Source organism: Sorex fumeus, unplaced genomic scaffold, assembly GCF_029834395.1.
Source record: "Sorex fumeus unplaced genomic scaffold, SorFum_2.1 ptg000046l, whole genome shotgun sequence".
NCBI classification, from domain to species: Eukaryota; Metazoa; Chordata; class Mammalia; order Eulipotyphla; family Soricidae; genus Sorex; species Sorex fumeus.
Genome location: NW_026606103.1, coordinates 644,117 through 661,491, shown reverse-complemented (window position 1 = coordinate 661,491; position 17,375 = coordinate 644,117). Strand labels below are relative to the sequence as shown.

General features: G+C 43.5%; 1 non-coding gene and 1 pseudogene across 1 annotated transcript; one reads left to right on the top strand and one right to left on the bottom strand.

Annotated features, from left to right (window-relative positions):
• Positions 1–11,944: 11,944 nt before the first annotated feature.
• On the bottom strand, positions 11,945–12,051 carry LOC130031305 (U6 spliceosomal RNA). The gene has a single exon (XR_008793653.1). It is a non-coding gene; the product is annotated as a U6 spliceosomal RNA (small nuclear RNA).
• Positions 12,052–12,857: 806 nt separating this feature from the next.
• Positions 12,858–13,098, top strand: LOC130031277 (COX assembly mitochondrial protein 2 homolog; annotated as a pseudogene).
• Positions 13,099–17,375: the final 4,277 nt, after the last annotated feature.

Sequence of the window (17,375 nt, the reverse complement as noted above, 5' to 3'; positions counted from 1 at the left end):
CCCCTGCTTCATAGATGCCTCCCAAGTGGTGCTCAGAAGACCTGAGAGCCCTTCTGGTGGTTCTTGGCCCACATGGCCAGGGGTCTTGTGCAAAAGCCAGAGACTGTGGTACTGCTCAGCCCTGCCATGCTTGGCCTCACCCAGGCCACAGAGGTGCTCAGAAACCTCCAGGGCTGCACCAGATGGTGCACAGGAGACCACGAGGCACTGCAGTACAGAGTGCTGGGCATGCACCCTGACTACTGTCCCAGCTCCAGCCCCTAGGTGTTTATTTTCTAAGGGAAAAAAAAACCTGAATTCCTGAAGTGCTCAAAACTCTCCTGAGGATGCTAGGAGGGATGTGAAGGGGATTAACCTCCTCTAACTCCTACAAGGTGCAAAGCACAGCACTGCCTCAGGGCTCAGGGCTACATGCTTGAGCAGAGAGACAGGACAACAGGGAAGGCCTGCAGGTTCAACCCCCAGCAACCAATTTTGTCCCTGCCAGGAGTGATCCCTAAGCACAGAGCCAGGAGTAAGCTCTAGGCACAGTTGGGGGGGCCTCCCAAAACAAAAATGAAGAAATAAATAGAAGAGACGCACTCTTAATGGACACAAGAGACAGGCCAGCCCTTCGGACTGGATGTCCAGGGCTCTCTGCTCCGAGTATCTGATAAGGATCTGTTCCCCCTAAAAGGCAGTGCAGGTGGTGAGAAGGCCTCGGGGCTCTGAATCTGACATCTGGCAGGTTCTCTATTCTGTCATTACAGGACTAAGCTCCTGTGTAAGGTGAAATTATTTTCTCACCAGCAAAATGAGAGAACTGAGCCACAGTACCCATTCCCCATCCGCTCATTTCATTTAGCCAGCACTGACTGAGCTACTAGCTGGCCACCAGAGGCTTGGTCTGTGGCACGGAAGATGGACAGAGAAGGCAGCCAATGAGAAATGAAATCCTTTCTGGCTTTCAATTTCTAAGGTGTTGCACAAATACCATTTACCACTATCACAATTTACGTATCCGCTTACTATTTATCAGACCTGGTCTCCCAAATTTTATATACCAGTCACAGTCACATTCACAGTCTTCCCGTTCTTCATCGATTTCTCGAGCGGGCCCAGTAACATTGCGAGACTTGTTACTTTGTTTCACATATACAATATGTCACGGGGAGCTTGCCAGGCTTTGCCGTATGGGCGAGATACTGTCGGTAGCTTGCCGGGCTCTCCGAGAGGGGCGGAGGAATCGAACTCGGGTCGGCCAAGTTGGCCCTTGTAAGGCAAACGCCCTACCGTTATGCTATTGCTCCAGCCCTTTATATACCAACTCCACAATTTTTACAAACTGTGTTTAAGATAACATGGTTACAATTATACTTTTGGTGTATAAAGTTATTGTACTGCCAGTACCAAAATCTCTCCACCACTGCCCTTATGTCGCTTCTAGTCTCTCTTTTTCCTCATTCCTCAGCCCCTCCCCCTTCCATTGGTGACCTCAACTTTGTAATCAAAGTCCAATTTGTTGGTAAACATTTACCAATTCCAAAGTGTTTACTTGTTTCTCGGGGTCCACACCTGACAGTGATCAGGACTTACTCCTGGCTCTACTTTCAGGTATTACTTCTGGTGGGGCTCAGGGGACCACATGAGGTGCCAGGAATGGAACCCGTGTCAGCCACGTGCAAGGCAAACACCTTTACCCACTGTGCTACTGCTCTTGCCCCTACTTGATATTTTTATATGACTGCTTCACTTTCTGAAATCAAAAATATTTTTTAAAAAGTTTGGGGGGGTCACAGAGGTAGTACATCTGTAAACATCTGACTTGGAAAATCAATCCCCCATTTGACAAATTTATTTGAAATAGACTCAGTCCCACACTGAGCTCCAGATATTTTCCTTCCACATGTATCTCCTGCTTCTCCATGTCAGACTGTAACAGAGGTTCCCGAATTTCTTTGTCCTGAGATTCCCTGTTCAGAAAAATTATTACTCCAGGCTGGAGAGGTAGTCCACGAGTTTTGAGGCTTGCCTTGTTTGTGGCTGATCCCAGCTGAATTCCTGCCACATGGTCCCCTGTGCACTACCAAAAGAGGCCCTCAAGGAGTGCTTGGTATGACCCAAAACCAAACATAACATTACTCAACAACCCCTAATTTCATCAGAGGCTAATACTGCCCTTTTGGATTCTTCCAGAAATCCTGGAGCAGCATCTTCCTCTTTGGGGAACACTGGTGTACTTCTCCCTTCTCCAAGCTGCCCAGGTGCAAGTCTTAAAACCCCTCTTTACTTCTCATTCGTAGTCCATCCACAACACTCTTATTTATATTCCATAACCGAATCTCTAACTTCAGGCCACCAATCTTGCCCTGCTGGGGTTCCCTGATAATCCATAAGGCGGTCAGGCCTCTGGGCCTTGACACGTTCCAGTCCCTCTGCCATAATGCTTTCCCACTGTTCTCCAGGCTTGTCCCCTCCTCTCTCCTAACTCCCACATTTCTTCAGAGGGTCATTCCTTGACCCTCCTGCCTGGTGCTCTACCCCACTTCCTCCCCACTCTCTCCCCTGGAGATGGCCACCACCAGCACTTTTGGTTGATGTGTATGTATTCACTGCCATCCCTCATAGTGGCATATAAACTCCCTGAAGGTAGGGATTTTTGTCCCATTATCAGTGACAACCATGAATGACTGAGTCCAATATTTTTCTGAATGCATGAAACTAACCATCTGAATTGTATAGGATATCTTCCCCCTAGCCTGATGGAAATGTGACTAACTGTCCAAGCTAGCTCAGCAGGCCATAGTGGAACCAAGTCCTGCGGTTACAAAGTCCCTTACACCAAGCACAGGAGCAGTTTTACACTTTTTTTTTTCCTTTTTGGGTCACACCCAGCGATGCACAGGGGTTACTCCTGGGTAATGCACTTATGAATCACTCTTGGCGGTGCTCCAGGGACCATATGGGATGCTGGGAATCGAACCTGGGTCCGCCGCGTGCAAGGCAAACGCCCTACCCGCTGTGCTATCGCTCTAGCCCCCACCACTTTTAAAGCAGACTGCTAGGAAACTGAAAGTGCTGAGTTTTAATTTCATCCCAGATTCCCTGTCTTTAAGGGTAAATATGCCCCCCCCCCAATTCTTCTAAAGATATATCTATTTACCCGAAGCAAGCTTTTTAAATGGGTACAACCCACATGGGTGGTTCCTGACTAAGGAGAGTCTAGAGCATCTGAAGGTCAAGATACTTTAGCACAGTGGGCAAGGTGCTGGCCTTGCACGCGGCCAGCCGGTGCTCGACCTCCAGTGCCCCATAAAGTTCCCGGAGCACCACCAAGAGTGATGCCTGAGCTCGGGCCAGGAGGAAGCCCCACCGCCCGGATAGTTTAGTTCTGGATTTTTTTTCTTTTTTGCTTCAGTAACTGTTTTACCAGAAACTCCCAGTAACTGGGTAGAGTTAATAGTTGGCTCGTTATCAGGGAACAAAGGTCTCGGTGCGGGCAATCAAGATTGTGAGATGCTTTATGCCGCCTGTCACATAGCCTCCCAACTAAAAAAAAGAAAATACGGTTCAAGTGAACACGACCACTGCCGTTTACGCTGATAACTCGTCATTTAAGGACGGGGAAAAAAAAACAACGGAAGGTCAAGTTCACTTCTCGAGACCGGGAGGTGCAAGCGCTCGCCGGGACTGACTGGCGCAGGTGCAGGAGGAGGTGCGGGCGGCGCGCAGGGGCCCCGAAGCGGGGATGCCGGGACCCCCGAGCTGCCGCTGCTGTGGCCCGCCCGGACTGGCCCGCGCCGCCCGCCCGCGCCGGGAACGCGCTCCGGCCGCTCCGGGCTCGCGTCGCCCCGCTCCCGTCCCCGCGAAGGGGAAGGGGACTCCCCAGGGGTCCCGCGTCCCCGCGGCCTGTCCTCCTCCCGTGTGCCCGCCGCCCGCCTCCCGGACGTACTTCCCGGAGCCGCTCACGGCCATCACCAGCAGCGAGCTCGGGGTCGTCAAGTCGCCCGGCTCGCTCCAGCCGCGGGCTTCCAGCCCGCCGCCCCGCCTCCCGCTCGCCCCGCCTCCCGCTCGCCCCGCCCCTTCGCCCCGCCTCCTGTTCGCTGGCCCCGCCCCGCCTCCCGCTCGCCCCGCCCCCACTCGCCCCGCCTCCCGCTCGCCCCGCCTCCCACTCGCCCCGCCCCACCTCTCCTATTGCCAGGCTTCCTGTCTCCTTATAGCTGGATATGAATATTTATTTTTTCTTTTTCTTTCTTTTTGGGTCACACCCAGCGTTGCACAGGAGTTATTCCTGGCTTACGCACTCAGGAATTACTCCTGGCGGTGCTTGGGGGACCATATAGGATGCTGGGAATCGAACCCAGGATGGTCTCGTGCAAGGCAAATGCCCTACAGGGATGTGCTATCGCTCCAGCCCCTGGGTATGAATATTTATGAAGCGTGCTCATGCCATTGTGTTTTTTTATGTAACCAAGCGTTTTGCCTCCAGGTGGGCATTCCAGTTGATATCCAGCATGTACTGTGAGAAATATCCCGCCTGTCTAAAATGCATAGATTTAGAGCCTCAAAGACAGGAGAAAAAGGAGGCTTTAATAGCAACTATTGATTTTTTCAATTTGTTTTTATTTTTATTTTATTTTAAACAAGCTGTTCAACAATAGTTGACTATGAAAGATAGCCCCATGACAATTGGGCCCTAGCAAAGCAAGTCCCAGCCCATATCCCGTCCTGCAGCTGCAGCAGGCTAGCAACACCAAGTACCCCCAACTCCTCCTTGCACCTGGAATTCGCCAGATAAGGCCACAAGGCCTGAGAAGGCCTAATGAGGCATCTCTTTGTCCTGGAATCGGCCTAACAAGGCCCAACACCAAGTACTCCCGTCTCCTCCTTGCACCTGGAATTCACCAGATAAGGCCACAAGGTTGGAGAAGGCCTAATGAAAAGGCCTAATTGACTGCCCGTTGGGAGGGCCTGGCGACAGGTACAGAAGAGAGTGGCTGGTGCTGATGGCTTGTTGCAAAATGACTGGCTGCCTGCGTGCAGCATCTAATGTGATAATTCAAATGTATTGGGTGACTTGTGCGCGGGCTTTTCTGAAATGCTCGGGAAGATGCCCTATAATAAAACCCCCTTTGAAGAGGCTCGGGGCTCTTAGTCACTGATGGTTTGTGGTCATGCTGTGAGCCCGAGCATGCTTGAATAAACCTCTTGCTTTTGCATGGACTTGGTCTCTCAGAGTTTTCCTTGACAGGTGAAGCTGTCCTGAGCTCAGACCCTAACAGACTACAGTTAATATTCAAACACCAATCCCAACATTGTGCACCTTCCCACCACCATAAGAGGAAAGTTTGTGAAGATTGCTATATTCCATCCAGAAGCCATTTAAGTAAGTCCTTGTATAAAAGATTGCAAGCATGTACAGTTATACCCAAACAAATGTGTGCTACTTTTTGGTACATCAGTGGGCTAGAGCATAAGAGGTCGTGCAGCCGTGAATTCGGCCTCATGCTCCAGGTTGTTCTATGTCACACTCTTCCATGAGCTTTATTTTATAGTCTCTGGGTTTTGACCTTGGATGAGATTATATGGCACCAGAGGCAGTTTGTTGTGTGACTACCAAGACACTGGAAAACTGGGGAGTTGAGGGGAGGAGGCCCAGACCCGTTCCGAGCAGGCTTGGAGTTATCAGTCACGGGTCCTGGATACCTGGATTTTTCTGCAGGTTCCCTCATAGGTGAGGCTCATCCGAACCTGTGCAGAGAGGCCTTGAGCATGGATATGGTTGGATTCAGGAGGTTTCTGACTGCCTGGACTCTGCAGGGATGGGGAGGGAAACTCAGCCTGTCCCCCTCCGAGTGGCCAGGGTGAAGACAGCCTGGAGCAGGGTCAGGATGTTCTATGTTGCACTCTCCTGAGAGCTTTATTTCAGAGTCTGTGGATCTTGGCCATTGATGAGATTATATGGTGCCTAGAGTAGTTTGTCAACTATTAATTATGATCTTTCAAGATTGGGTGGTTGCAAAGTAGGCAAACTCAGCAAACATGGGCAGCGGTTCTGACCTAATGTTAGTTCCTGGTCCTTTCTCCCATTTATCAGGCCCATGTTCTAGGGATAACCATGTTTCATTACAGATGTAGCTACCAAATTTATAAAATTTGTAACTTACAAGTTATAGTTCCTCCTTCTTGGGTTTCAGGGCTAAAGACTGCATTTTAAAACCAAGCTAAATTTTCTCTAACAATAATCTTTAACGGCAGGATTTTCAATCAGTATCTAGTGTCAGCACTTGAGGTCAAGTTTCTATTGCCCTAAATATGCTTCCCTATTCCTCTTACATGTACTGTGGCTGTTTGGTATCACTGAAGGGGAAGGGACATACCTTTAATATACCCATGTGCTAGAAAACAGCACCGTAACTACATGTGATTTATTATAGTTGAAGCCCCCCTTCCCATTCCTGGGGGGAGATAGGCTGGCATGCTCCAAGCTTTGCCTTTGATTTCCTAGGTCTTCTGATTTTCTCCTCAACACAGTCCATTAAGAATTGCTAGGCTGAGGATGGGAAATAGCCCTACAACTAAGTAGAGTGAAGAAATAACATGTTTAACCTCCAGTGTTACCCAAATTTATTTTCCTATCTATCCTGGAAAACAAGAAGGCTAACCCAGGGTCTTTAATGAACAATTAGGTTACCACTGCAGTGACTTTGTTTTTTCCCAATATGGTGGCAAGACTTTAGCTTTCCTCTGTCAGGTACTGACTAAGAAGTCACGGCTGGCAGCTAAGGTCACTTGGCTAAAGTTACAGGTCCGTTATGGCTAGACCAGGGCAGAGGTAACTTCTACAGAGGCCTTTGTAGTCAGTGTGTGTAGAAGCCCTGCACCATATCTCATATCTGCACGCCAGCCTCCTGCTGAGACGAGATGTAAGAAAGACCAGGTCAAACAGTCATCAGACCAAAATATCTTTTTAAAAAACAATTTTTATTTCATTAAAGAACCGTGATTTACAAAGTTATTGAAACGTCTAATGTTCTAGCATCAATTTCTCATCACCAGTGACCCCAAGTTCCCTCCCATCCCCACAAGCTGCCACCTTACAGGCACATCAGAATGTTTGGTTGTTGTCATTTGTGTCTCATGTTTTTAGTGTTGTTTACTCTGTTTTGTGTCTGTAGCTACCCACCCCTCCACATTACTGATGTATCTCAGGCCATTGACCCCTGCTTACCCATTACTTCCTGTCTTCATCTTCTTTCTCTCTTCCCCCCACCCCCACCTCTCTTTCTTACCTTCTCTGTTCTCTTCCCTGTAATCTATAATCAAGGGCAATCTAGATATCCACTCTTTACCATATTTCATTCCTTATTCTTCCAGTTAATTAATATATCACAGATAAGTGAGATCATCCTATGATTTTCTTTCTTTTTCTGGCTTACTTCACTCACATGATATAATCCAGTTCCATTGAGGTTGCAGCAAATTGAATGATTGCTTCATTCTTTATAGCTGCATAATATTCCATTGTGTATAGTGTTCCATTGTGTATATGTACCACATCTTCATAATACATTCATTTTTATTGGACGCCTAAGTTGATTCCATATTATAGCTATTTGTTTTAAGTGCTGCAATGAATAATGGTGTGATGATGTCATCTTAGATGAATGTTTGTGTGTCCTGATGGTAGATTCCCAAAAGTGAAATAGCTGGGTCATATGGCAGCTCAATTTACTGAGAACTCTTCATACTTTCCACATTGGTTGAACATTCCTACCACCAGTGGATGAGAGTTCCTTTTTCACCTAACCAAAATAAGAAATTTATAATAAGAGATTGTAATCTCTTGATTTGCATTAACTTTTATATGTTAAATGGCTCCTGTGTAAGGTATCTTTTCAAAATTCAAAATGCATTTATTATCTCTTACTCAGTGAGGATGTTGGAAATTACCATAGGGCAGTTAAAAACTCATACTTTGTCTCCTTTTAACTATTATTTCAATGTAAGTTTTTCCTTCCTTGAGAATGGTCCACTGCAGAGTATATAAACCCCAATTTGCTCTCAGGGATGGGGTCCCCATCAGTGAAGCAGATTTCTGTTAGCATCTTTCTCTTCCACAGCCCTAAACTTTCACTCTGTAAAATACTTTTTTTTTATTCATGAATCAGTGGTATTTTATGTTATTTAAAACATGTCTTGACTGAATAGATGGCAGGATAAAGAAGCTGTGGTACATACACACATAGAATACTACTCTTCTGTAAAAAATGATAAATCATACAATTAGCTGCTACCTGGCAGGATCTGGAGAATATCATGCTGAGTGAAATTAGGAGAGATGTTGGATTGGTTTTTCCTTCCTCCCTTGCCTCGGGGAGTTTAGGTTATTGAGTTACCCTCATCACACAGCCCCAGAGGCACTCCCATTCCTCTTTATTAATCTTTAACTTATTCTTTGTTCTGCTTCCCCTCTATGTTAATCACTATATCCCAAAATCAGACCCTGTGATTTGTAAAATCACATTCTTCTCAGGACTCTGGATTTTGTATATGCAAGTGAAATATTTGCTTTTTTCTTTCCCTTATGTCCTTTTCACAGTTTACTCTAGAGCAGTGTCCTTTTTGTATCGACACAGGAAGATGATTAATGCTGTGCTTCTGGGAGTTAATTGACTCAGAACAATATTTATTCCTGGGCATCTGTCATATTTACTCGACTTAAGCCTCAGTTGTCCTTAGTTCCTAGCACCCCAAAAGGAGGGTTCCAGTGAGGGTCTTGGATGGACTCAGGGCAAGCCGTAAGCTACCCAAGCATTGAAAAGGGACAAGCCATAAGCTATCCTGGGATCTAAAAGGGACAGGCCAACCACCATAAAATATAGTAAGTTATGAGTATGGTCCTGGACAAACTTTGTCATCACCCAAAAAGAAGGATCTGAATAAGGACCCTGCTAAGGTTAGGAAGACTAACTTGGCCTGAGGACTGTAGTCTTGGATATAAGAGAGATGTCTCCAGGAGAGCCACCCCATCCTTTAAACTTAATATATCTTACGGTGTTCAGTTTCTCTTTCTTTCAACTCAGAAATATTTAATTAATCAAATTATAGCATGTAAGTTTATCATTAACAAAATTCTGTATAAAACAAAATGGGAATAGGAAGAACCATCCCTTTGATCAACATAGCAATTTTCCAATAATACAAACCTTAATAGTGATAGCACAGTGGGTAAGGCGTTTGCCTTGCATGCGGCCGACATGGCTGACCTGGGTTCTATTCCTCCGCCCCTCTCAGAGAGCCGGGAAAACTACTGAGAGTATCTCGCCTGCATGGCAAAGCCTGGCAAGCTACCCATAACGTATTCAATATGCCAAAAATAGTAACAACATGTCTCACAATTTGTTTTGAGACATTACTGGTGCCCACTTAGCAAACAGATGAACAACAGGAGTACAGTGCTACAGTGCTACGATGTTCATACAAAATGACTAGAAATATTAAGAAGTAAATTTAAGATGACCATTTAAATGGAACTAAGCCAAGGAAAGGAGAAATATGCCCCTAGATGGTTTTCTGCTCTTGGGTGTATCTTCTTGCAAGATGAGATTTTGTCCTAGAAGAAGTTTCACCTGAGGGAAAGGACTTACATATATTGAGTGTGAAATCACTACAAGTTGTATTGCTACCCCCAACTCTGGGGGGGCTGGGTGAATAATGAAGGCTGTTAGATGGGGCATGAGGGAATGGGAATGAGGGCAGAGTGAGACTGGAATGAGGGACAGGGTGAAACTGGAATGGGGCATGGGGCGAGACTGGAATAGACACATAGGGAGAATGGAATGCATGGAGGAACATAGACTGTAATATTTGGCAATTAATCACCAACCATTTTGGCGGTCCTGTTTCCTCCCTCATGTGTTGGTATGCAGAGGCTGATTGGGATGGGGAGGCGACTCTTGACCACCAAACGCAAGTGGTGAGTGCCCTCACTCACAGAGAGAGAGACACACACACAGAATGATCTCTCACCTGATGGAATATAAAGACATGTAGTAGACATGATGGAATATAAAGACATGCAAATACCCAAAGGTCACAGAAATTGAGAATTGGTCTTAGTAGTAAGCTACCTTGGGGAGTGAAGAGGAGAGACACTGGGACAATGATCAGAGAAGTAGATATTCAGGTGAGGGTTTTGGTGTTAAACCGTGTCGTGCACGAAATGCTACTATTAACAGCATAGTAAACCACTGTGCCTAAAGCAAAATCAAAACAAAATTCTCTTGACTATCTACCATTCTCAAAAGTCTAAAATTGAGACCAGAAAGATAGCACAGCACTTCAGGTACTTTCCTTGCACATAGCCCATCTGGATTTGATCTTGGCACCACATATAGGCCCCAGACACTGCCCAGGAGTAATCCCTGAGCACAGGTGGGTGTGTGGCCCCACACAAAGCAAAACAAAAACCCCTCCAAAAATTAAAATTGATGACCCTTAACAACAGAATAAAAAGTCGAATTGGGAGACAATCAGAATGTTTATTTGGGCATTAAAAGGGCACCATATAAACTCATTAACGACCATGATCCAGAGACTCACAAAAAATCTCGAAAAAGAGCAACAAGTGGCAGAGATGCATTTAACTCAAGCTGTATCATTCTATTTAAAATTTTGGAATTTCTGGAGTTACATCTCATACTCTATGCCACTGGTGTACCAACAGTAGCACACAAAGTAGAAGGCAACTGATCTTGATCTATCTATCTATATACATATATATATATATATACATACATACATATGTACACATATATATGTGTTCACAAGGCTCAACATGTAACAACATGTCAGTAATTTCTTATACAAGGCTTAACAGCTCCAAGATGAGATACAACAATCTTCATACATTTTCCTCTAAAAAGCCCTCTTTGGATCATTTTTAGTGAATTACTCTTAACAAACAATAAAAATAAATTATTGAGGATCTGCCTTTGGGGCAGGCTTGGGTAGTAGTGGTAAAATTGAAAATAATGGTGATGATAAGGTGTAATGGTGGTGGAATTGGTTTGGTGTTAGAATATTGAATACAATAAATTATTGCAAACAACCTTATAAAAATTAAAAATAAGAAAAAAAGAGTTGTAGAGGGGCAGGAGTGATAATATAGCGGGTAGGGAATTTGCCTTGCATGTAACTGACCCAGCTTCGATCCCCACATCCTATATGGTCCCTATATGGTCCCCCAAGCACCGCCAGGAGTGATTCCTGAGTGCAAAGCCAAGAGTAAACCTGGAGCACCCCTGGGTGTGACCTCAAAACAAAAATAAATAAATGAAAGAGTTGTAAAGCTCATATTCAGAGAGAGTCTGCAGAAGGCACAAAAGTGAGTTTTTATAAGGGAAAGAGAAAGATGAGGTCATAAATGATATGCTGATCAGGTGAAAGCCTCAGCATGGTCAAGAGGTAAAAGTAGATTAAAGTTCACTTTTTATCAGTCCTTTCAAAGAGGATATTCTTGCTCTTGTTTCTTCTTGGAATGTTGGTAGCCAGTGGCCTTACCCAGTTTAGGGAAGACAGACTGTAGATTTGTTATATCTGCAGTGGCTTCTTGCAGCTCTGTCTTATTTCATCTACAGTCCCTACCCTGCCAACCTGGGTTCGAGTCACAGAATCCCATATGGTACCCCAAGCACTGCGAGGAGAAATTCCTGAGTGCAGAGACAGGAATAACCCCTGTGCATCTCCATGTGTGACCCCCAAAAAATGAAATCTAAATTAGCTAGAATGCTACTAGGATGAACTTTAGAATGCTACTAGGATGAACTTCAGAATAAGAAGAATCACCAAGGTGAGAGAAAACCATTAATTATCACAAAGCACTGATCACCAAAATGCAACATATATATACATATGTATATATATAACCACAAATATATGATCTCAACATGAGTAAATTTTTTTTTTTATGGAACGCTTCACGAATTTGCGTGTCATCCTTGCGCAGGGGCCATGCTAATCTTCTCTGTATCGTTCGAATTTTAGCATATGTGCTGCCGAAGCGAGCAAATCATGAGTAAAATTTTATGGAAGAGAAAAATGCTTTGATATCCAGAGCTGACACTTGAACTACCTTAGTAATCTCCAGAACCAGTGAACAAAACTAGTGGCCCAAACCATTGTTTCTCACCCTTTCAATGACTACAACTCCCTTTGGGCCTTGTTTCTTCTTGTGGCACCCTGTTCTATTAGTTGGTATTCCAACCTTGTCACAAGACTAGAGGTAAAAATCACCCATTTATTTGATTTTAACCTGTGTTCCCCTTGTAACAACCTGGTGGGCCCCTAGGAGTTATTTGATCCCTTGTTGAGTAATGCTGGTCTACAAAGTTCTAGCATTTACTCAATCTACTTAACAATTGTGGAATATACATATACATATACATATACATATACATATACATATACATATACATGTTTATAAGTACTATACTGCAATCACCAAGCAAGGGATGTAGAGGGGAATGAAGTGACAGACTAGACGTATCATATGAGGTGGGGACTGGCAATGGCTTTCAGGGAACTGTTCTGACTATCCATTAAAAACATAAATGCTATTTACAGTATTATAAGCATATAACCTTAATTATCATAATAATTTTAATTGGCTAACGTTCCCCACATTTAATTTTCTCAAAACTATGTTCCAGCGGAGCCGCCGCGGGCCCTCGAGGCCGCCTTACTTGGGCACGCCCGCGCATGCGCCCTGAGCCTCGTCTCGGCCGGGCTCGGCGGGTCGCCCCGACTCTGCTGCAGGCTCCTGGGCTGGACCCCGTCCGGGTTGTTCTGCTGGGGTCCGTCACCTCCTCCTAAGGATGCATCCCGACTTATCTCCACACTTGCACAACTGAAGAGTGCAACATCTTGATAAACTTGCTTGAGGAATGTCACAAAAATCACAGCTTTCTGAAATGTTTGGTCATTGCAATGATCTTGATTGAGAGATGAGAAAAATGCTTGAAGAAAGAGTAGATGGAAAAGAGGATCAAGAGCAGGGAGCATGGTTATGCGATGCGAAAGAGACTGATTAATTCCCCAGAGGATTCTGAAAAATAAATTGTATTTTCACTGGATGCCTTGGCTGAGAGAAGACCTAAAGCCTCTTGGTTGACAGCTGAAAGAAGCCTCTCAATTGGTTCTCCAGAACCCTTTGCCGATCCGTAGACACAAGGCATGGAAAGATCCGGAAAAGCCTGGATTCTGACAATGTTGGCAGACCCTTAAGTTCTCACCAGCAAACTTGACTTCCCACTTTCCCCCTTTCTCTCCACCAGGGAACACTGGAGTAACTTCTCTCCCTCAATAAAAGAACTGATTTTAATCATAAAACACACACACACACACACACACACACACACACACACACACACACTATGTTCCAGCAGCATCCCTTTTACTTACCTCTTAAGAAATAATTTATAGTTTTAAATAAATGGACCCAAGAAAAGTTCGTTTGTTAATGGTCATACAATGACTAAATAGCAGTTATCTTAAACCCAATTTTGAACGATCAGAGAAACAGAACCTGGATAAGACTGTGTAGCTGACCCCAGTTTGTTCTCCAGCTTCACATATGGTCCCCCAGAATACTTCCTGGAGTGATCCTTGAGCACAGAGCCAGCAGTAAGCCCTAAGCACCACCGGGTGTAGTCCAACCCCCCTTTCCACTCCTGCCATCACCACCTAATTATGTATAAAACCCAAATCCATACACATACTAGCCTCAGTGCTCATAAACAAAGAGAGAGGGAAAAATATTAGACCCAAGGGCTCCTAGGTGGAGAAGTCAATAAAGCACAAGTAAGTCAAATGGGAACAAACAGAAAGCCTGGAGTCAGAGCTGGACCCTCACAAAGACGATGGGAAAGACAGCAGCCTGGGAGCAGGTGACACAGTACTTCCAGGTCACGGCGTGACAGAGAATTGCAGGCATCTCCTTCCTGACACATGTCCAGGACTTGATGTCCAGACACACCATTGAGCACTGACCCTGTTGACTCCCACGTAAGGAAGGTTTATTCGGTAGAAAACATACCAGACCGGCTACATACTCTGAAACCATATCTGTCAGTGTTTCAGCATCTTCTCTAAATACGGACCCTTTTGGTCTGACTTACTTCCAGGACCCATATCTCCCCAAATAGAAAAAAATGATGATAATAATAATAGTAGTAGTAATTTAAAATAAAATTCTAAAGACAAAAATTAGAATAAGATTCCCATATAGTACAGCTGTTTGACTTCAGGGTAGATGCCCAAAAGACTGAAAAGAGTCAAAAAGAGATATTACAACCAAACACACAGCATTATTCACAATAGCACAAGCATAGAAGAAGCAACACAAGTGTCTAGTGGTAGAAGAGGAAGTAGCAGAATGCTGTATAGACATAAAACAGATCACTACTGAGCTTCTCAGAAAATTCTGACACATGGTGAACACTAAAGACATGCTGCTAAGTGAACAAATCAGTGAGAAACAGAGAAACACACATTGAATGAGCTTAGACAGGAACTCTAATAAGTAGCTGGAATCTTAGAAACAGAACAGAGTTGTGGTTGCAGGTTCCTGGAGAGAAGAGGGAAAAGCATGTGCATTATTTACAGAGCAGTCTCTACCCTGCAGAAGGAAGGGGAGAGGAAGATGAAAGGCAGTTGGTTGCACGACATCATCACTGTAGTTAACATCGCTGCACACAAAGATGCCAATTTTCTTTTTCGGTTTTTTGGATCACATCTGGTGATACTCAGGGGTTATTCCTGGATTTACACTCAGGAATTACTCCTGGTGGTGCTCCAGGGGACCATATGGGATGCTGGGAATTCAACCCGGGTCGGTTGCGTGCAAGGCAAATGCTGTACCCACTGTGCTAACGCTCCAGCCCCTGAAGATGTCAATTTTATCTTTTATATATGTCACAATACAAACCTTTTTAAAGCTTGGGAAGTAGATCAGTGATCTAGTGAAAAGGAATTAAATTCTGCAGGGATCTCTTCCGGAGACAAAATAAATTGGCGGAGTGGAGGACTAATTGGCTTATTCTGTGTAGAAAAATATGTGAATCCAGGGATGAATAAAATTATTAAAGACAAAAGTAAAATGCATAAATATGTATTTATGGCACATATAATAGATAATACAGGATTGAATATCTCCAAATAGAAAAGAAAGAAAATTAGAAAAGGTTGAACGGTAAGAAGACATTCCTGATGAATTCATTACTGTTATCATAAACTACCACCAGGAATGGTCCAAAAACAGTAAAAAATAGTAACCAGCTACTCAGAAGTCTGCTTTTGTGTCACCCCACTAAATTTGAATATTTGAGAAAACCATAATTTTCTCAAACGACAGCTGCCGTTCAGTTGTCTGGTGAAGGAGTCTGAATGCGGGCCTGGCCGATTTCACCAGCAAGGTGAGTTCAGTCCTCTGAGATAAACATTTCTGTCTGAGGCAAGCTAAAAGAAATCTGTTCTATATTCACAAACAGACATGGGTGAATACATTTGTCTACGCAAACTGTTAAGTCAGAGGCTAGAATACATAGAAAGCATATGATTACAAGTTTAAATATAGCAACAATGTTAGAATAATTTAAAAAGTAATTACTATATTGAGTTCTTGGGCCCCATATCTAGTTGAATTACTTACTTGTACTAGATTATTTTGTACATTATATTAGCTTCTGAGTACAGATTTTTTTCCTGAATGGTGGACATTTTGATTTTACATTGGTACCCTTTTCCTCAAATTATATCATTGAATATTATTTTCATGATACTATCTCACTGCTTTTTATAGTTGCTTATCAGATTAAAGATTGTTTCTTTGTAAACTGCTAAGTTTGTTTAGTGAATGGTTATTACTATGTTGAATGGTCTTTCTGCATAGAAACTGTGAACATAAAACTGATTTGTCAAAATGAACTGTGCAGACAGAAACTTCACTTTGCTAGAAGATTCACTTTGTCTTGATTGATATAGAGATGGTTTGAAATGTAAATTCAAAGGAACGAGATGTAATTTTTCTTTTCCACTATTGTCTTTGTAATTTTTAAACTTAGGAACTCTATATTATTATATTGGTGTCGTAAATGAGTTAAAATGTGAATGGAAAAGATAAGAACAAAAGACAAAAACAAAAAAATAATAAATGACAGTATCCTGAACCTTATTCTCTATATTTACTATTTTACTTAAAATTAATTACTTAAGAAAATTATTAACATAAAAACGTAATCCATATATTGAGGTTCTACAGTATTTTTAATTTTATTTTTATAAAGTTGTTCACAATAATTGATTACATATAATATTTGAACCCCGCACGGCAGAGCCTGGCAAGCTACCCGTGACGTACTCGATATGCCAAACACAGTAACAACAAGTCTCATGATGGAGATGTTACTGGGCCCGCTCGAGCAAAATTGATGAACAACAGGAGTACCGTGATATATATACCGTGAATATAATATTTGAACATGAATTTCACCACCATTACACCTTCCCATAGCCATATTTCAAGTGTTTCCATCCCAAACCCCAAACCCTGCCCGCAAAGCAGAACCGAAGTAATTTGTTTTGTATTTCTTGTTATGAATAATCCACTAAAAATGATCCAAAAAAGTTTTCTTAGAGAAAAATGTGTGAAGATTGTTGTATTTCACCCAGGAGCCATTAAGCCTTTCTATTAGAGATTAGTAGCATGTTGTTAAAGGTTGAGACTTGTGTGCTGAGATATATAGCCTACAGTATTTTTGTGTAATCTTGATGCTTCCAAAGGAAAATAGTATTTGACTGTGATATTTAGATCTCCTATATTTCTCTTATTATTCTTAATTCTTTTTATACCTTTGTCAGCTTAATTTTTGTTTTGTTTTCTCTATATTTCTAATTTTCCTGTATTTTTCTTTTAAGAGATATCTATTTCCTTTTATAGGTTCCTAGCCTGGACTGACCAAACCCTACTTCTTTACATGACATGGTCTCTTAGACTACAGAAAGAACTGGTCAGGCAACAGATCACCGGAGATCTTTCCGGACTTCTTACTGAGCCAATTCTACTGGGGCACTTCAGACAGAAGAGACGTGCCCTCTCTGCCCGCTCCAGATGAAACCCCTGTGGCCACGAGTTTCCAGAAGCAAAACCCAGGTATGCGGATTCCAGGACTAAGACTCCAGGCCACATGGCAGTAGCTGAGAAGGGCTGTCCCTACCAGTCTCCCTGCCTGCTTGGGATCCTGGCTGTCATGCCCAAGATCTGCCTCCAGGCGCCATCTCAGTGCATCAACAGTCTTGATTCAGAGACTCCCAAATGAATCTCAAAATGTATTAGC